Genomic DNA, 22,849 nt, shown 5'->3' with positions numbered 1-22,849 from the left:
TAAAAGTAGTTAAGTATCTTTGGTGACCATGCAAGAAAAGATTTAGACCTAGAAAAATTCAAAGCTTGAAAATATGAATTCTCCCTTAGGAAACTGTGCTTTAATGGATACTTAAATAGAAGTAGAAATCATTTACAGAGAAAAATAAAAAGCAAAATAATTTCCAAAATGCTACAGACATGGTACTTATATTAAAGAAATAGAATAAATTTTCTAATACTAAAATATAATTTAGTTCCTACAATTGTATAATATAGTCTCCCAAGCAAGGATAACATTCATTAACAATTGATGAGCTACCACCTAACTAGTGAATATAAAAACCAAAGTGAATGAATTATTTACATTTTATCACAAGCATCAAGAAACAGGTGCTGTTAAGAGAATGGCCAAGTATCTAAGAGTTCCCAAATTAATCTTGGAGGTTATTTTGGGAGGTTTAGTCCTAGCCTCAGAATTCTACATATAATTCCTTTGTGCAATTCATGTAAGAACTGTTCCATAAAGTCATACTTGTGTATTTGATTATTCATAATAAAATACCAGGAGTTTCCCATTGCTCTAAGTTTTTTATAAAGAGAAATAAATATTTGTCTTTAATATTTTTTTACTCAAAAATTAATGAATAAAAGTTAATGGCAAATAACACTTTTTTATAGTATCTACACTTTTTCAAATTTTTTTCAGATACTTTATAATGTTCTCTTGTATTATCTTTATTCAAAATGTAAAGAACTAATATCAGAGCTACATGGTATTTGGCTAGTCAGAGGCAATCAACTGTAAATGAGAAAAAAGCAAATAAACTTTTCTATCTTGTTCAGATCCACCCATGCATTGCTTCATCTCACATGTGAAGGACATTTATAGCATTAAGAGACAAAATAATAATGTTAAGTTGTGATGCAAACCAACAAAGTAAAGAAAGAAATTCTAAAGAAAGAATTCTAAAGAAATTTAGAATTAAGTTTGACAGTTCCTAACCGAGTCCACTGTACTTTGGTATTACCACACATATATGATACCTAGAGGCATAAAGGAGCAAGGAAAGGGCAGTGTGTCAGCCTTAGAAGTTAATTTCCTTGCTTTTGTTGGTTTATATTACCATCTAATATTACGTAAACAATCCGTTTCTAGGCAATTTATTTTTTCCTCATCAGCTGAGCTCATTTGGACACTAAATATCTTTCAACATATAAAATCCAATTTAATAGTAACAGCAACAAAAGCTCATAAAAGAATGCCATTTAAAAATAAAATTTACAAAAATATATATGTAATATTTGTTTAACCAGAAAGAACACAATCACTCATATTTTATAACCTTTAACATGTGAAGGTAATTAGCAAACAGAATTTATTAATAAACAAATGGTTTACCTCAGAATACCCAGGGTTTATTAGTAACTCTTATTTGGTCTTTCTAAAAATAAAGTGATTACCTGAAAACTTATGGATCTAGATAAAATCATCATAAGTGACAATAACACAAGTTAGATTCCAGGAACTATTCAGAATAATAAGTGAATTTTTGGAAAGGCATCTTGGTGTTCAAAGCTGATCATCATATAATCAGGCAAAAACAGTGGACAAATGTACTCTTTGATCACTTTGATCATGAGTTAATTTCATTATCCTCTTATTCTAGTAAAAACAAATAGTCATTCTAGTATTTAAAATGAATAATCTATGTAATAAATTCAATTTTAAAACTTGGATTCTTAGAAATGACAGCAATGCTCATATACCTTCAATGTAAAATGCACAAAAACAGTTCTGAATTAAAAATACCAAGTATCAAAAGAAAGTGAAGACATAACTAAATAACATAAACTAATAATACCAGAGAATGACACTGGTTTATATTGGAAATACTTCCATGGAATATATAAAACCACACTGTATGATTTTGTGAAGTTAAAAAAGTAGAAATACAAGATAATATAAATGTCATTTGGCTATAATTATTGCACAAAGTTCAAAGTTAACATTTTCTAAATAAAGGTTTCAAGTTACCAAAACTCCTAAAGCTGTACTGAGAGTTTTTTCAAGATTATGAAATATATTCTAAAATATATATTCAATATGACTGTATGATAATAAAAATATTAGTGATGTGCTTTTTGTATTGCTTTTTAAATACTAAGCAATAAATTGTAGGATCTTTTAAAATATGTCTATGAGTCACTAGGCAAGAGTGATTTTTCAAGATGCTTTTTTTTTTTTTGTTTCAGTTAAAATTAAAATCCATGCTGTCTAATCCTTGGAGTCAATTTGTAATTAAGGGGATTTGATGAGAGACCAGGCGCTGAATTAATGATAAAATTTAATATCTGTTTTAATGCATCAACATAACAGAAAAACTAACCAACAGTGAACAACACAATAAAGTCATTTTGGTATAGAAGGCAAACTATAGCTATATCAATTTGTGAGTATTCATTTTCTTTAATAAAGTATATATGCTCAAGTTCTATAGATGCACTACTAAAAACTATGTGTCTGGAAAAAACTCATGTCAAGTATGCTACCAGAATAAGGATTTGCTTGGCACAGGAAACTCATTGTTAAATGTTAATTTTATCGAAAATTTTATGTAATCTCTAATGAAGTATTTAACTGTTTTCCATCATCATGTCTCAAATCTGGAACATTTTTACTTAGTAGCCAAAGTAAATTAACTGGATTTGATAATCAAAAGTTTGTTTTTTAAATATAAATTTTTAGCTTGGAAAGAACATGTAAAAAAATCAAAACAAATTTCAAGGTATTTTAAATAACCATCTGGATTTTTGCACTATACTTTTCAAAGCTTTAGTATATGTCAATTCACAGGAGAATTTAATATGTCCAAATTATTCCAAATCACTATAAGGTACAAACTTGTATAGAATCTGGTTACGGGAAACACTAAAAATGAAAAAGAAAACTTTCACTTGGTCAGCATTCCTTTTAAAGCTTCATCTAGCTTATCCTTAAAATACCAAGAAAGCACTTTAAAAAGACCTAAAACTGAAAATGCCACCAAAATACTAATATCAACTCAGTACTGAAATCAAGGAAAAAATGAAACTGAACTAAAATTAAAAGTACAGTGGGTAGAAAACAAATATATAATTTCCAGAAACAAAAAAATCCAAGGGCCTAAAAAAAGGTTAGGGAAATATTTTGTCCATATTTTACTTCCAAACACCAAGTCTTTCTATGCTAGTAAGTTTTCAAATTCAGTATAAAATTGTCCAATTCAGAATGCTTTGGGTCAGGACCAAATTTATTATTCTATTAACATTCTTTTGATGATTCTAATACATGTCTCTGTCAAGAACCATTAAGCTCTACTCATTACCTAACAACCAGTCAAGTGGACCTTTATTGCTTTTAAAGCTACCCAGGGTATTGTTTCCAACAATGTATCATGTATAACTTCTCTTCCACATCTTGTCCCAATGTAATACCAACTCAATAGTCCAGGGAAAAAAAAAGGGAGGAGATAATGAGGTGAGAGCAGAAGGCAAAAGGGAAAGAAGGAATGAAGGTTTATGACAGATAGGAAAGGCCTGGAGAAAATCCTAGAAGCACTAAGTTTCTACATATACTATTTCTTTTCAAATCAGTGCTTATTTTGATACTAACATAATTTCATTCTATCATCTAAATACCTCTCTGGCTTGGTGACAGACAAGAGGACTGTGACCAAACTGAAGATAGGATGAGTAGATATTATCTGGACAAAGGAGGCAGGGCAATACGTGATATAGGACATTTCAGTCAAAGGAAATACCAATTCCAAAGACAAGGTGAAACAAAGATTTAAAAAGGGTTCCAAGATCTATCCAAGCAGCTCATATAATGATAAATCTGCCTAGTGTGCTTAATATTCAGTCTCCTACTGAAAGTTTATGTCATCATTCAAGTATTCATTTTGATTTTTTTGGCATCTTACAAAATATATAAGAAAGGAGAGCATGCAATGTAATTTTATATTTCTATAACTACATATCAAAATAAAATCTCACAGTCCTCAATAATATGAAATTCAAAGTTGGAAAAACATTGGTATCTAACATTCAGAGCTTAAATTAAATCTAAGAATTCACAAGTTTTGCATTTGTGGTTTGCCACTGGTAATCTCCATTGATAATGAAATTTCCCAAAGATTTTAGCACTCCTTCCATGTAAGAGGTTATGGTTCACAGTTGTTTATCTGAACCTCACCATTTTTTATTGTGTCTTGAACTTTCACAGGCTTTGATGATTTGGCCATACCTGGTGCAGTAATCCACAGATCCACCCTTCAGCGTAACTGTGTCTTTCAGAGAAACTGTAATGAATGCTGTCATAGCAATTCCCCATTTGGTATGCAAAGACTGTAAACCTGGTCTAGCTGCCAGTCTTGTGTGTTATAAGGAAAGGCATCCTTTCAAGGAAAATGTATTGTGTGGAAAACAAAGTCTGGCATGGGAAGAGAATGCTGTTAGGAACCAGCACAGAATTTCTCTCCACTTCCTTTACTCAGAATTTTGTGTTTTCTGATACAGTGACTCTGACTTTTCCGACTGGCTGTTTCCTAACTTCAGATTGCACGAGGCCTACAGCAGAGTACCTAGGCCTAAGTCTACCTCAGGATCTGACTCAGCATTCAAAACTGACAGCTCCTTCCCTCTCAGTTTACCAATTCCAAATTATTAAAGGTTCCTAATTCCAAATTGTTAATTTATTATCTGACTTAGCAATCTTCTTGAATCAGGACAAAAAGGTGCCACTAGCTAGCTTCAGGTTGGACAGTTACATATGAGACTTCTTACACAAGAATGAGAAAATGTTGGCAATAATTTCTATTCTTTGAAATAAATTATCCTCGGTGTTCCATTCCCATTATATTCTAACCTGCGCATTTTTACTTCATAAAGAAGTGCCTCAAAAAATAACATATTTTTTCTGACAACTTTCCATGTACTCTGCAGTTTACTAGATTCAAGGCTACCATCATAGCCACTGAATTGAAACTGTAATGACAAACATAGCACTACCCTCTTAATTGCCAAATCAAATGGACACTTTGATTTTACTAGATTTCTTTGTAGCATCTGACACTATAAACCACTCCCTTCATGGAGTTTTATTCTATTTTGAATTATCATAATGCAACCTCTCAGTCATCTTTTGATTTTTTTAAAGATTTTATTTATTTATTCATGAGAGACACACAGAGAGGGGCAGACACATAGGCAGAAAGAGAAGCAGTCTTCTCACAGGGACTCATTCCCCAGACTGGGATCATGCCCTGAGCTGAAGGGCTCAACCATTGAGCCACCCATGCATCCCGTAGTCATCTTTCCATCTATTTCTTCTCAATCTCCTTTCTGAACCACTTATTTTTGTGCACCAAAAGAAAAATACTGGAAATCACCATTGTTCCATTGATTTCACTTCTTCTAAATCAGACCTCTGAGTATTTCCATACACTTCAGTAATTTGAACTACAACTTGTACAAGATCTGGCATCAATCTCTCCCTTCTCAAACTAATTCCCTGCCACTATATTTCTCATTATGTAACTTATGCATAATCTAAGTGACACATTGGTAAGTTACTCTTGATCAAGTCCCGCATCGGTATTCCACAGGGAGCCTGCTTCTCCCTCTGCCTATGTCTCTGCCTCTTTCTCTCTGTGTCTCTCATGAATAAATAGATAAAAAAATCTTTTTAAAAAAATTTAAACTTGTCAAAACCACAGTTAAAAACAGAAATGATGCCATTTGTTAAGCTACTAACATTAGCATCAAAACTGACACAGCCAAAACAATCTTTAAAAAGAAAAAACAAAGAAACAAAAGCAAAAATGAACTATTGGGACTTCATCAAGATAAGAAGCTTTTGCACAGCAAAGGATACAGTCAACAAAACTAAAAGACAACCTACAGAATGGGAGAAGATTTTTGCAAATGACATATCAGATAAAGGGCTAGTTTCCAAGATCTATAAAGAACTTATTAAACTCAACACCAAAGAAACAAACAATCCAATCATGAAATGGGCAAAAGACATGAAGAGAAATCTCACAGAGGAAGACATAGACATGGCCAACATGCACATGAGAAAATGCTCTGCATCACTTGCCATCAGGGAAATACAAATCAAAACCACAATGAGATACCACCTCACACCAGTGAGAATGGGGAACATTAACAAGGCAGGAAACCAAAAATGTTGGAGAGGATGCGGAGAAAAGGGAACCCTCTTACACTGTGGGTGGGAATGTGAACTGGTGCAGCCACTCTGGAAAACTGTGTGGAGGTTCCTCAAAGAGTTAAAAATAGACCTGCCCTACGACCCAGCAATTGCACTGTTGGGGATTTACCCCAAAGATTCAGATGCAATGAAACGCCGGGACACCTACACCCCGATGTTTATAGCAGCAATGTCCACAATAGCCAAACTGTGGAAGGAGCCTCGGTGTCCATTGAAAGATGAATGGATAAAGAAGATGTGATTTATGTATACAATGGAATATTACTCGGCCATTAGAAACGACAAATACCCACCATTTTCTTCAACGTGGATGGAACTGGAGGGTATTATGCTGAGTGAAGTAAATCAATCAGAGAAGGACAAACACTATATGTTCTCATTCATTTGGGGAATATAAATAATAGTGAAAGGGAATAGAAGGGAAGGGAGAAGAAATGTGTGGGAAATATCAGAAAGGGAGACAGAACATAAAGACTCCTAACTCTGGGAAACGAACTAGGGGTGGTGGAAGGGGAGGAGGGTGGGGGGTGGGGGTGACTGGGTGACGGGCACTGAGGTGGGCACTTGATGGGATGAGCACTGGGTCTTATTCTGTATGTTGGTAAATTGAACACCAATAAAAAATAAATTTATTATTAAAAAAATTAAAAAAATTAAAAAAGAAAAAACAAAGTGGAAATTTAGAATCCAGAAGTAAACTCTCATATATATGGTCAACCAACTTTTGAGGAGGGTGTCAAGATAATCCAATAGGGAAAGAATCATTATTGTTGTTGTTGTTTTCAGCAAATGATATAGAGACAACTAGATATCCACATGTAAAAGAAAGCATTTGAACCCTAGTTTATACAACATCTCTAAATTAACTCAAAATTGGTGATAGATGTCAATGTTAGAGCTAAAACTATAAAACTCTTAGATGAAAACACAGGTGTAAATCTTTGTGATTTCTGAGTTTGTGAAGCCTTCTTAAATCGGAACCAAAAGTCCTAGCAACCAAAAGAAAAAAAAAAACTAAATTTAATCAAAATTAAAAGCTTTTGTTAATAAAGAACACAATCAAAAACAGTGAAAAGACAATCTACAGGATGGGAAAACTATTTGCAAATCATATATCTGACAAGGTGCTTGTATCTAGCATATATAAAGGAATCTTCTAACTCAACAATGAAAAGACAATAACCCAATTCAAAAATGGGCAAAAAACAAACAAACAAAAACAAAAACAAAACAAAACAAAAAACAAAAATGGGCAAAAGATCTGACAGACATTTCTCTAAAAAATGTACAAATGACCAGTAAGTATATGAAAAGATGGTCAACATCATTACTCATTGGGAAAGTGCAAATTAAAACCACAATGAGAGACTACTACCTCACATCCACTAGGATGGCTATATAGAAAAGACAAGACAGTGTTGGTGAGGATGTAGAAAATTTATACATGGTTGGTAAGTATGTAAAATGGAGCAGCCACTAAGAGAATGGTTTGGCAATCTGTCAAAATGCTAAACACAGAGTTACTATATGACCCACCAATTCTACTCTTAGGTATGTAACTAAGAAAAATTAAAATGTATGTCCAAACAAAAATTGTACATAAATGTTCATAGCAACATTATTCATAATAGCCCCAAGGTAGAACAAACCTAAATGTCCATGAGATAATAATGAATTGATATCAGTATATAGTGTATCTACACAATGAACATCATGTATCAATAAAAAGAAATGAAGTAATGATACATGGTATAAAATGCATAAACCTTGAAAATATTTTGCTTAGTGAAAGAAGCCAGTCTTTCTTTAACCATATATCGTATGATTTCATTTATATGAATTATCCAGAATAGACTGATCTATAAAGATAGAAGGCAGATTAGTGGTTGCTTAGGACTAGGAGAAGGATATTGGAAGAAATGGGGAAATGACAGCTAATGTGTATGTGATGTTTTTGTCAGGTGTTGAAAAAAAATATTTTTAAAGATTTTATTTATTTATTCATGAGAGAGTGAGAGAGAAAGAGAGACAGAGAGAGAGAGAGAAAGAGAGAGAGGAGGGTAGAGATATAGGCAGAGGGAGAAGCAGGCTTCCTGCAAGGAGCTCAATGTGGGACTCGATCTCGGATCCCAGGATCACACCCTGAGCCAAAGGCAGATGCTCAACCGCTGAGCCACCCACCCAGGCGTCCGGTGTTGAAAATTTTCTAAAATTAGTTTGCAGTAATAGTTGAAGAACTCTGTGAATATACTATTAAAAATAGTACACTTTAAATAAGTCAATTTTATTGTATATGAAATATGTATCAATAAAGCTGTAAAATGCAAACAAAACAAAATGCAGGGACAAAGGACCAAGAGAAAGCAAACAAAAATCAAGGAAAAAATTGAGGAAGTCATAAACAGACAAATACATAGATTTATTTATATTCATATACACACATATATGCACACACACACCCACTGAACATTTGAAAAAAAATTCAAACTCACTCTGATCAAACCTCTGACAGTGAGAAACTAAAACAGAACAAGAAATCCCAGGTCAATTTTATTTATTCTCAAGAGTGTGAATTTTGGAGAGTTCTGATCTGTCTGGATTTAGACTAAGGTCTACCAATTGTTACTATTCATAATGTTAAGTTAGTTAACACATATTCCTCAGTTTCTTCTTCACCTATAAAATTAGGAATAGTCATAACATCTATGTCAGAGGGTCACTTTCAGGTTTAAATACTTTATCATATATAAAGTATTAGTAACAGTGAAGGCAGATGACTAGAGATATAATTCATAAAATTCTCAGGAAAACAATGACAAATCAAATCCAAGAGTTTATTAAAGGAATTGTTCAATATCAAGAACTCATGAAAACTTGTTATATCCACTAATAAAACCTTTTTAAGAATCCTTGAAAGAAACTACTTAAATATGACAAAACAGTATTTATCAAAATCCAATAGTAGAGATAATGCTCATACCTCGGATGCAGAAAGCTAGAACAGTTGTTTGTAAACTGTTCATTCATTCTTTGTAAGCTCTAACTAAAGCTATACAACATACAGAGAGTCATAAATTTTCTACAGCTCATTAGAGAGCTAAGTTCACAGGGCAACCAGTCTTTATTTCAGTGAGGGACAAGACTCCCAAGGAGAAATGGGATGCACAGACTAGCTTACCTTGGACAGAACCTAGGAAGAATGGCCAGCTATCACACAGAGCTCTCAGAAATCTCTGACAAAAGGGGCTTGCAATTACTAGTAGGCTCTTTCCCACACTGCTCCGCTAGGCACACATGGACAATATCAAGGCTGGGGTAGAGGGATATTATTAAAGTTTTCTTTATGTGTTTTAGCATTTATTTCACTGGCTGTGGTGAGCATGCATAACTTTTTAAATAACTTCTGTTAATTCAAGATCCACAAGAACTTGCAAAGTGTACAGAGTTCCTATATAGCCTTCACCTAACTTCTCCCAGTGATAATATTATATATATACAATAGTATACTGTCAAAACCAGGAAATGGACATTGATACAATGTTATTAATGCAGATACAGATCTTATATGGATTTCATCTGTTTTTACATCCTCCCTCCCACCTTCCTTTTCTGGTATATAATTTTATGACATTTTAATATTACAAAATTGGACTACAGAACTGTTACAACACTACACAGAAACTTGTTAGACTTTAATAGTCCTACTCAAGCTCTTCTTTGTAATTCCAAGAAACCACTGATCTGTTCTCCATCATAATGATTTTGTCACTTTGGGATTGTTATAATTGGGATCATATGGGTATAACCCTTTAATACTGGCTTTTCTAATTCAACATAATGAGAACTTTCAAAGGTGTTCCATATGCCAATTAAGTCCCTTTTTATTGCCAGGTCATACTTGATTGTGTGGATGTTGATCCAGTGACCTACTAAAAGATATCTAGCTTTATTTCTAGTTTTGGCCAATTACCAATAAAGCTGCTATGAATATTTCTGTATATGATTTTTGTGAACATAAATTTTCATTTCTCTAGGGTAAGAATCAGGAGTGTAATAGCTGGGTTATGTTAAATGTATATGTATTCCTTCTCCTTCCCCTTCCCCTTCTCCTTCTTTTATTTTAAGATTTTATTTATTTGAGAGCAAGAGCAAGGGAGAGAAAGCGAGAGAGCATTAGTGGGGGGGAGGGGCAGAGGAAGAGGGAGAAGCACACACTCTGCTGAGCAAGAAGCCTGACTCGAACCCAGTACCCTGAAATCATAACCTGAGCCAAAGGCAGACATTTAACTGACTGAATCACCCAGGTGCCTCTGTTAAACATATTTCTATAAGAAACTGGTAAACTGTTTCCCAGAGTACCTGTATCATTTTACATTTCCACCAGTAGAATTTGAGAGATACAGTTTCTGCACATCTCCTCAAGATTTGGTATTGTATTTTTTTATTTAGCCATTCTAATAGGTATAACATAGTAGCTCACTGCGGTTTTAATGGATGTATACATTTTATTTATTTATTTATTTATTTATTTATTTAATAATAAATTTATTTTTTATTGGTGTTCAATTTGCCAACATACAGAATAACACCCAGTGCTCATCCCATCAAGTGCCCACCTCAGTGCCCGCCATCCAGTCACCCCCACCCCCCGCCCACCTCCCCTTCCACCACCCCTAGTTCGTTTCCCAGAGTTAGGAGTCTTCCATGTTCTGTCTCCCTTTCTGATATTTTCCACTTACTTTAAAAGAGTAATTCAATTTTTAGAAGCCTTAAAAATACTAAAAGTGCAAGCTTTTTGGGTCTTTTGTCAAATATTCTGCTTCGGTAACTCTAAAAGTGAATCTAGGAATCTGAATTTAAATATTCATCTTGTTATTCAGGTACTCTGCTTCTGGAAATCTATCTTGAAAAAAATACCATACAGTCTTTAAAAATTTAATTCACATATATCCATTTGCAGGAAACTGTTAGAAAATATGCTCCAACAAAGTGAAAGAATAAGTCAAGCAGGAGAAAAATGAGATGCAGGAAACAGGTGATCCAATACAGGAAAAACTAAAGGAAGCCACCAAATAACACTGAAGGTAGACTCCAAGGGCAGTATATCCAATAAAACAATCAGTTCAGGTAGATGATAGACAGACATATAATAGATCATAGATAGATAGATAGATAGATGTAATAGTTTTAGGTCACTGGAAATATTTGAATGTATTAACAAGATATTAATCTCAAGTAGAGAGTGTATTAGTGATACACTATACAAACAAATAACTCCAGACTATAATTAAGAGGATGACAAAATATTGAAAAATAAAGGAACTGTGAAGGGTGTAAAGGATGAAATATTTTTATTCTTCTTGTAGGCTAACAAATTAGCCTGTCAGTTTCACATATAGTGGCAGAAGACAACAATTCTGCATTCCAAAGAACTTTACTCAGACACAGCACATACACATAAGCTTCATGTTTGTATTGGTAGTCTTTGCTCCCCAATTCCCCTGGGGACAATATGAAGGGGAGCAGTTGGATACTGCACACATAGTGGGATTGCATTATAGCTGAAGAACTCCAAACTCAGGGAAGCCAAACCTTTATAATATACTGCAAGCTAACTTACAGGACATCTGCTTCAGAGGGAGACATTATTTTTATTATATTGGACAGTAAACAAATCTGCCTTCTGCTACAAAGGAAAATACTATCTCTATCTTTCAAGATGTTCTCTAAGCAAATATCCTCCAGAACATATTTTAGAACAAAGGTCAACTGTATCTCTGCTCACAAAACAGGCAGAAATACAAAAAAAAAAAAAAAAAAAAAAAAACCACGAGAGAATTGTCACCCAGTTAATTTAGAGAGGGTCACAACCAAAATTAGGTTTCAAAAAAAAAAAATTAAACAGAATTTAAAATGTTTGAATACACATATGTCAATAGAGTATTATTTCCCTGCATTTTATTTTGCTTTAGTTTAATATGTGTATGTTTCTATATTTGGGTCACGACATAAAACATAATTCTTGCCGATATGTCTGAAGAATACTATATGGTCACTTAAGAACATTATAAAAATGTAAATACCAAGCACTACTGTAACAGAAAGCTAAATCTTCATCTTCATAGAAAGAAGTCAATCAATAATAACAAAAAGTGAAAGAAAACTATGAGCTTTCCACTTAGAAACATAGTACAGATACAAAATTAAATGGCTGAAAAAAGAGTTGAAAGTGATTTTTTTTTTCCTGTGGAGCAGGAACCACTGCGTTAATAAGAATGCAAAACTACAAGCAACTTAAATATTCAATCTTAAGGGAAGAGTTAAAATTATGGTGCATCCGCCCACTGCAAATTATGTAGTACATTAAGATGATATTTATAGAGTAAGTATACTGGAAAATGCTTATGAAGTGTTAAGTAGGGAAAGCTAGATACTAAGTTGCATGTGTGGAATTAACTTGAGAGATATTCAGTGGCTGCCATGTGTATTTGTAGGAAACCCAGTCAGAGCTGTTTTTTATCTGCTATGCATAAGTACAGCCACACAAATTGTTAACAGTTACAGTTGGTCAGAATTTCTGACCTACTGTTAAGTGTTTTTAACATCATATAGATACAGAAGTGCACAAAGTAAACAAAAATCTTAGGTATCATAGATCAGTCATTTCTATCAAGAAAATAGACAATAAATGTAATAAATAAGTAAAATGTATACTTTCTTAGAACATAAGTACTCTAGAGTAAAAGCAGGGAAGGGGATAGGGAAAATGCTTGTGAAAACCTCACTGCAACGGGGCATTTGAATGGAACTGAAGGAGTTAAGAAAATAAGCCATGTGAATATTTGAGGGGGTGAGTGATGCTTCGGAATAGGACCAGAAAGTATAAAGACCTTTAGGTGCAAGTGTGCCTGGTATGTTTGTGGAACAGCAAGAGAGAGGAGTGTGACTAAAAGTTCAGGATGGTGCCAAGTGAGGGCCAGATCAAGAAGCCCTGTAGGGGGATGCCTGAGCAGCTCAGCACTTGAGCATCTGCCTTTGGCTCAGGGCATTATCCCAGTTTGGGTACCGAGTCCCACATCAGGCTCCCTGTGAGGAAACTTCTCTCTCTGCTATGTCTCTGCTTCTCCCTGTGTCTCTCATGAATAAATAAATAAAATCTTAAAAAAAATAAGTCCTGTAGGTTTATCCTCTGAGTGAAATGGCAGGCCACTTAAAGGTTCTTAGCAGAGGAGTCATGTAATCTAATTTATATTTTAATAGGATTGTCCTGCAGACTGTGTTGAGAATAAAGCAGGTAAGGATGGAAATAAAAAAATCATTAATAGGCTTTGCAATAATCCAGGCAAGGAGATGATGGAGGCCTGAAAGATAAGAGTAGCACTGGAAGTTATGAGAAGTGACTGACTCTTGATATGCACCAAAAAAGTAAAGCCAAGAGAACTTCTTTACAGATGGAATGTGGAGTGTGAGAGAGAAAGAGAAATCAAGGTTAACTCTGGGATTTGGGGCTAAGTCACCACTAGGGTAGAGATGCTCTTTTCAGACAGAGCCTGAAGAATGAGCAGGTTTTCAGGGTAAGTTCATGAGCTTAGGGTACTCATGAGCTTGGGGTATTAAATTGGGGTACTTCTATACATCCAAGGTGTGCTAGGCAGCCTTTAACCTGGCCCCTAAGGATCCTTGCCTCCTGGTATTCGTGCTCTTATGTAATTCCTCTCCTTGATCATGAGCTGCATTAATGCCTCACTTAAAAAAAATGACTTATTTTGAAATCATTATAAATTCATAGGAAGTTAAAAAAAACCCAGATGCATAGATCCCATGCACCCTGTATCTGACCTCCTCTAGTGGTTACTATCTTGCATAATCCCAGTATAATACCTAAATCAGGAAACTGACACTGTGGCACAACCCATACAGCTTATTTAGCCTTCACTAGCCTCACATGCATGCGTGTGTGTGTGTGTGTGTGTGTGTATGTAGTTCTATGCAATTTTATCACATGTAGATGTAACCAAGACCACAAGCAAAGACACAGAACTGTTCCATTACTAAAGGATCCATTGTCCCATCCCTTTGTAGCCACAATCCTTTGTCCTGGTATAATTTTTAACTATATTTCTTTTGTTCTAAAAAATGTCTTATTTTATTTTTAAAAAAATTATTTATTTGTTCATGAGAGACACAAAAAGAGAAGCAGAGACATAGGCAAAGGGAGAAACAGGCTCCTGCGGGGAGCCCGATGCAGGACTTGATCCTAGGACCCCAGGATCATGACCTGAGCCAAAGGAAGATGCTCAATCACTGAGCCAGCCAGGTGCTCAAAATGTCTTAGTTTAAAGATAAATTATATGGTCATCCTACCTAAGACCATACTAGCTTAAAATGGACTGTTCTTCCCTTAATGCAGAATCTATGGGCCTGAATTTATCAGTTCATAAATATGTATCTATGATATAACACTAAAAATTTATAAAATCACATTTTCTAATTTAAATGACACTGAATGTTATTCAACCTCCTCATTTTAAAGATGTAAAATAATTTGACAAGATCATATAGTTTGTTCATGTACAGCAGTTTGTTCATGTACAGTTCATGTACAGTTCATGTACAAGCAGTTTGTTCATGTACAGTTTGTTCATGTACAAGAAAACAAGTGTCTGATACCTACACAAATGTTCTTTCTACTACCATACCATATGGAATAATCTGTCCAACTTTTTAGATTATCTATATATTTTCTCAGTTGTACAATATATTTGCTCTCATTATCTTATAAATGTGGGAGGCAATATCCAGACATTCCCAATGCTATGTAGCTAGTGAATGGGGAAATTCAGGATTTTAAATTCCAGATCTACTACTGATAGTTATTCACTAGAAAATAATCTAAAGCCATATCCCACAGACAATAGAAGGGTGGTAACATCTGGGCATATCAAAGACAGTCCATTAACATGGCCAATATAGGCAAGCAACTAATAATTCATCTCAATATATGATTTCATCATAAGAAATATTATTTACTATCAAATGTAGTGAATAGTGCTTGCTATTTACTCAGTCTCTTAAAAGAGCTTATCCTTCAGTGAATGCTAAATAGCAAAGGAAAAAAATGCATAAACAAAAATCTCTTCTATTGATATTTTTACGTCAATAGTAAAAAACTAGAATTTCTGATACTGCATTGTTCAATTCTTGTGTGAAGAAACTTAAGCACAAGATGGAAATCTTTTTAGAGAGTTTTAGGTGGGCCCAGTTAGTGACTATGAAGACATTATTCCAGAATAATTCCTTATCTTCCATGTCTTGAACGTAGTAAATACTTAATATATTGACTTCAACTAGGATAGATTAAAACGGATTTCTGGTTTAAAAAACTTACTGATTATGTAATGGGTTCAATAATGTGCTAAATTCCAAGCGAACAGCAATCTGAAAGGCTATGATCCCTTATGCTCAAGAAATTTCTGATTTAGAGATAACATGTAAGCAATCAACTACATACTAGAGACAGAATTAAATAAAACTCATAACAGAAGAAGACCAGAGGAAATAAAAACACATGACACATTTAGGAAGTAGTGGGGGATGGTTAGGGTTTATCAAGACTACAAAGAGAAATGGTAAGGAAAAAAAAAGTGAAAAAGAAAGTGAATGAAAGAGAAGAAGGAAAATTAAAACAGGCAAAAGTTGTAAGTGGAGTCTTAAATTCTTAAGTATTAAAATAGGAGGTTTGGATTATACTCTACATATAATATAAAGCAACTTAAATCTTTTATTTATCTGAGCATTATTTCACTCTTGCTCTCGATAGTTACTTTCTCTATGTATATTTAAGGAATTATTCCCATTGTTGCTCTCAGGGTATTTAAGATACTATTCCATTATTACTACTGAGAAATCAGTGAAGGCCAAATGCCATTCCTTTGTTAAATATGTCTTTTCTAATGGTTGTTTTTAAGAGCATTAGCTTCAGTGTTCTGCAGTTTCTCCTAATATGTCATACCTGGAATTCATTTGATATCCCTAGATCTAAGGCTTTTGTCATTTAACAATTCTGGAAGATACTCAATCATGATTTCTTTGTATCTTGCTTTTCCTTTTTCCCTATATTATCTATTCTAGAATTCTAAATGTTTATTTTAGCTCTTTTCACTCAATCTTTTGTGTCTTTTAGTGTATATTTTTCATTTCTTTGTCTCTCTAGATTCCATTTCCATACTTGGTTAGATCTATCTTCTAGTTCACTAGCAGTTTCTTATATTGTATATAGTCTGCAGTTAAACCTATCTGCTATTTAATTTTAATTATTAATTTCTGTAAATTCAATCTCATTAGTTTTCCCAAATTCACTTGATCACTTTTGGTCATTTTTCCTTACTCTTATTTTCAAGTATCTGTTTTTAAAGAGATTACTCAAACACTTACGTTATATTCTGTGACTAGTAATTAGAGTACCTGAACTATTTGTTGTTCAAGTATATGATTCTGTCACCTTGTGTTTTCACTAACTTTCATTAAAAGTGCCTTTTTCTCTTACGTGTTTTTTGATAGCTCCGGGTCTTCGAAATTTTATTTGTAAGAAATCTTACAGGCTACATGGAAGGTAATTTGCTTTGGTCTGTTGTCTATGGGCCCCTCCAGGGTAGGACTACTTCAATTAAATCCTCAGCTTTTAGAACTACACAAATAGCAAGAATTCAGGCAACCTGTGTAGTTCTAAACCTGCCTGAAAGCTGGCCAAGGAAGATGAATTCTCAGAGATTTCACCCCCTCCACAGTCAAGAAAGTCAAATTCCTTTGTTACCTCATTTTGTAGCAAGCACTTGACTCTTGTTCACCTAAACACTAATGGTGTGGCCATTATGATACCAGCTTTAAGAGAGGATATCTCATTACATTCTCTGGCTTAAACAGGCTCCAGGCTCTATCTCTTGTTTGTCTTGCCCTTCAAACCATTAAAATGGAAAATTCACCAAGGTTTGACAAATGCTCTCAGGGTGAAAGACAACCTTAGGCAATCACTTACTTCTCATGTTCCCCTCCCACCTCCATCTCCCACCCCCCATTTCTACTTTGTTTTAAGTTTTTGTAAATTCTTTATCTTCCTGTCTTCTCTATGATGTTGTAAAATATATTTAAATTATAAAATTTTAGCCATCCGTTTGCACTGTTTTTATCAGAAGAGTCATCCAGGATATCTCTATTTTCTCGCAGTGTTGAAAATGCAAGACAGTGAATGTTTTTGAATAGCAAAGTGTCACTTGTGTTTTAGAATTATAGCTAATGAAAGTGACAACTGGTTAGACAGGTGAGAAACTATAGTCAGAAAAGTTAGGAAGGTACAGGCATACCTCAGAAGTATTATGGGTTTGGTTAGAGATCTCCGCAATAAAGCGAATGTTGCAATAGAGTAGTTAAATGAATGTATTGCCTGGTGCATATAAAAGTTATGTTTATGCTATTACTATAATCTGTTAAGTATGCAATAGCATTATGTCTAAAAAGACACAAGGTACATACCTTAATTAAAAAATACCTTATTGTTAAAAAATGCTAACCATCATCTGAGCTTTCAGTGAGCTGTAATCACTGATCACAGATCACTATAACAAATATAACACTAATGAAAAACCTCGAGATATTTTATAAGAGTTACCAAAATGTGACTAAGAGACACAAAGTGAGCAAATGGTGTTGAAAAAATGGCTCCAGCAGACGTGCTTGGCTTAGGGTTGCCACAAACCTTCAATTTGCAGAAAATGTGTTATCTGCAAAATACAATAAAGTGAAGCACAATAAAACGAGGTATGTCTGTACTATTATCATCTAGATCATGAACCTGAAGTAGGGTAGGATAATAAAAACAGAGGAGGGAAAATAGGAGAAAAATCATTTTTATAGAATTGATAGTATTGGATGTTTCACTGCTTTGTGGTGGATGACAGGTTTAAAAAGACTATGAAAATTACATCAACTATATTAGCCTACATGGTGGTATCACTGATTAAGAGATGTTATTTGACCAATTTGGAAGTAAACAATAGAAAACTGGGGCAGCTGGGTGGGGCAGCTGGTTGAGCATCTGCCTTCAGCTCAGGTCATGATGCCAGGGTCCTGGGATCAAGTCCTGCATCGGGCTCCTCATGGTGAACCTGCTTCTCCCTCTGCCTATGTCTCTTCCCCCCTCTCTCTGTCCCGCATGAATAAATAAATATTTTTTAAAATAAGACAAAAATATTCAGCGTAATTTAAAATGCAGGGCATGTCTACCACCAGAAAAAGAAATCAGGGTATGAGGCCTTAATGTTCTCAAAGTAGCTCACTGGCTAAGGGGCTCAATTGATGTTAATGGCCAGCTTTTCTCAGTGTTTTCTTCATGGCTATAAAATGGTTGCTGCACTTCAGGCAGCAAGGAAGTGTTTAAAGGTAATAAGAAAAAAGAAATGATGCCTGTTTTATCTGTCCTATGTGAGGAAAACAATAACTTTTCCTGAGACACTCCAACTTCTCTCACTCCTGCTGAATTCCTCTTATGTTGCATTGGCAAAAAGAAAGGCTGAGAAAGTATTTAACTTCTCCTGCTTCTATAGTAAAGACAAACAAAGGAGAATATGATTGGGAATAAATGTTAAGTTATACAGTCAATAGTGTTAGTCTCAGGTCCTGACTCCTTTCCAGGGAGAAAAGGCTTAGGGAGTCAAATTAGGGATTTGTTTTCAAACTTGTTGAGGTTAAGGAAACATTAAGATATCTAAGTAGAAGGGCAGAAGGGGTAGTCATTAGGACATAAATAATAGGTGATATTGTAGAAATGGATGAAATTAGAACAAACAAGGCTACAATAAAAGAAACTCCAAATGCTGATGAGAAAATGAAGCAACAAAAATTCATTACTGGAAGGAATGAAAAATGGTACAGCTACTTTGGAAGACAGTTTGGCAGTTTCTTACAAAACTAACTATATTCCTTTATAACACAGCAGCTGCAATCCTTGGTATTTATCCAAATGACTTGAAAAATGTGCGTCCAAAAAATTCTGCAAACGAATGTTTATAGCAACTTTATTCATAACTGCTGAAATCTGGCATCAACCAAGATATCCTCCAGTAGGTGAGCAGATAAATAAACTGTATATACCCAGAAAATGCAATATGAAATACTAAAACAAATAATCTATGAAGCCATCAAAAGTTTGGTGAAAGTTGAAATGAATACCTACTTCATGATTCCAACTATATGATATTCTGGAAAAGATAAAACTATGGAGACAGTAAAAAGATTAATGGCTGGCAAGTATTAGGAGGAGAGAAAAATAAATAGAGTACAGAGGATTTTTAGAGTGAAACTCTTCTGTATGATACTACAATGGTAGCTAAATGTCATGTACATTTGCTAGAATGCATGGACGAAGGTACAGAACTAAGAATTAAGTCACTAAGAGTGACCCTTAATGCAAACTATGGACTATGAGTTATACAGACATAGATTTATGGACTGTAACAGATACAGCAATCAGGTGTTGAATGCTGGGGGTATGTATATGTGTGAAGGCAGGAGGTACGTGGGGATTCTGCACTCTCTGCTCAACTTTGCTGTGAAATTACAACTGCCCTAAAAGAAGAAAGTTGTTTGTTTGTTTTTAAAGAATAAGGGACTAATCACATAACTTGAAAATAGGAAGAAAAGGAGGCACCAGCTAAATAGTAATCAAAGAAAAAATGGTAACAATATAGCAATAGAGAACTATAGGAAAGTATTTCAAAAGGGTGGGCCCAACAAAATGGAATTGTGTTCTAGTTACATTGACTGTTATACTAAGATAAAGAATAAGTTTCACAGGTTGAATCATCAGAGGTCACTTATAATCTAAGAAAGAAAGGCTTTCAATGGAAGGAATTACAGTGGATAAATCCAACTGTAGGAGGATGTATGATAAAGAAGATAAGTAAATACAATGAAAGAGGAAAAAGAAGTAGTATATGTGAAATTTTTTATTAAGCCTGATGTCTGCATATTTATGACTAATGTAAATTTATTTAAAAACATTAAATGTCCAAAACTGTGTTCTTCAAGAACCAATTTCTTAACATAAATTGGTAATATTTATTTTATTTAAATGAGAAAATAAGCTTTTTTTTTAAGTAACTCTCAAGGTATAGATTAGTTTCGGTTTAGATTTAGCCCTTCAAATAAATAAATAAATAAATAAATTTAGCCCTTCATTCTATATGTACCATTGTGTTTTACTTGCTAACAGGAAAAACTGCAAACATTATAAAAGTAGGGGAAAAATGCCATGCTAGCAAATTTAGCTAGTATAAATTCCATGCTACTTCAAAAATAATGCCTATATTATCAACAAAAATCTAATTTTATGCTCTACCATAAAGAATCATTTAGAAAGAATTTCCAGGTTATTAGAATAAACAATGATTTATTATTTGAACAGCACTGTAATATTAAAAAAGTATTTCCTTGTATGCTAATTATATATTTGCCATAATCAATTGGAAATTTCTATATAATGTATGACCATTAACTTGGATTTTTCCCAAACATATCTCTACTACTATTTCCTTTATGAATTTCACCACTACACAAGTAAATAAAGCATATATTTTCCAGCTCTTATTCTAGTCTAGTTTACCTTTTACTGATATCAATAGTACTATATATAATAAAATACTAGAAATATTATTGACTGACCAAAAGCTCCTAGAGACAGTGATTCTTTTTTAAATTTCTTCCTAAAGCTTATTTAGATACTAACTAAATACTGAATGAGTTAACAAAAAAATGATACTTGTAAGTAGATGATAAAAGACAGGCATACTGGTGAGACCAAAAGTTGATTTGTCAAATAGCTTGGTAATAAACTTATTCATAACTTAAATGGCACCTTGAAGATACAGAGTGCAGTAACCAAAGCTCCAAATAAAGAACATCATCCCTGGAAGGTAAGATTAATTTTTAAAAAATGCTCCAGAATAAAGCAGATAAGTATATAATGAATTTAAGGTTTTCTCATGAAGAAATAGAGCATAAAATAACTAAAAAATTATTCAAAGCCAATGTTATACAAGACAGACATTTTTACAAGAGCTAAAATGAATACTAGAGCTTTAAAAAGATTAAATTGGTAAGTTTAAAAAAATTCTTCCTCCCATCCCTACTCTACAAAAAGCTTAAGTTGGTTAGTGAATGGTTGAAGTTATGAAAGATTAAAAGACAACAGAAAATTTGACACTTTTGCAGAAAAAGGTGAGAAACTAGAAAAGATTTTAACATAGTGTATTTGTCAGGAGTAAAAATGTAGCTTTGTTTATATATTATTTTATATAGTCTATAGAGATTTCTACTTTATAGTGATTTTGTTTGGTTTGGTTTTGAACTTCACAATTTTTTTGGTCTAATCTAACCTTCTAATTTTAATAACCTGTTAGAAATGTGCATTTCTTTCTCTCCATAAATAGCAGGTACCATTTAATTCAATTTAACACAAATACACAACAAAAAGAGCCAAAATAAGACTGTGGTATTATTACGTACTTAACAAACTAGAATTTTAATTCTAGGTCTGTTTTATTGGAAATAGCCATAACATATATGGCACATGAAATCTGTTCACTGATGTTAATAATAAATTGGCACATACAATGGAGGCTGCCTTTAAAACAAAGTTACTCTCGATTTGCAAGTATACACTTGAAAAAATTATTATACTAAATTTAAATCATATCATGTCAAATTCCTTGGGGTAATTAAAAAGTAATCAAGAATTTACATTTCTAATTTATTGTTCTAGTCTATCTATAAATTTGAGAGAAAATCAGAAGAGAAAATACATTAAACAATAACAACAAAGTTATAAGCTCTTAACTACTCACTGAGAATTTAAAATGAAGCTAAACACATTTGTAGAAAAATCTGACTTCAACCAGACTTCACGCTTTTTGGATAGATGAAAAACCTTTTTCACTTCAAAATGTCACCATTTTTCTCAATTTTGGTAGATAATTCTGGCTTAGTGAGTTACACTGCTAATGCCATAATATTCTCCTGTAATTTGCAGCAAAAATGAATTTAAGATGACAAACTATAACACAATTTTCTTGATGGCACATTTTTTCTTACTGTACCATCACAACAATGATGAATCTTTTCTGTTTCCTGTGGATATGGTTTTGTTTTTGTTTTTAACCAGCTAATGAGAATGTAAGCACCTTGAGGGCAGGAACCACTACTATGTCACCGGTGCTATGCTAGGAATTGAGACAAAGACAAAGGAGGATGAAAAACCATTAAATACCATAAGAAAAAATATATGATTAGTAGAATTGATGGCTTTCTTGACTATTGGACCTATATTACAATGAAACAGAACCTCTTGTCATGAAACATGCACTTCACTTGTTTCAAGTTCTAGTACACTATATTTTCTTTTTTTTTGTAATAAGTAACATTTTAAATACTATTTCAATTCCCAAACATATTCACATACCCTTTAGGGAGTGTCAGTTCTGTGGGTTAATAATATCCAAGATTAGTGTAATAAATATTGATGTGAAGAAAAAGCTCACGTTTTTCT

General features: G+C 33.6%; 1 protein-coding gene across 20 annotated transcripts in view; it reads right to left on the bottom strand.

Annotated features, from left to right (window-relative positions):
* Window positions 1-22,849, bottom strand: part of MIPOL1 (mirror-image polydactyly 1) — a 326,942-nt gene that overhangs the window by 144,535 nt on the left and 159,558 nt on the right. The gene's annotated exons all lie outside the window — the stretch shown is intronic.

Source organism: Canis lupus, chromosome 8 (assembly GCF_003254725.2).
Source record: "Canis lupus dingo isolate Sandy chromosome 8, ASM325472v2, whole genome shotgun sequence".
Lineage (NCBI taxonomy): Eukaryota > Metazoa > Chordata > Mammalia > Carnivora > Canidae > Canis > Canis lupus.
Note: the sequence above shows the minus strand (reverse complement) of the source record. Positions and strands in the feature narration are given on the sequence as shown.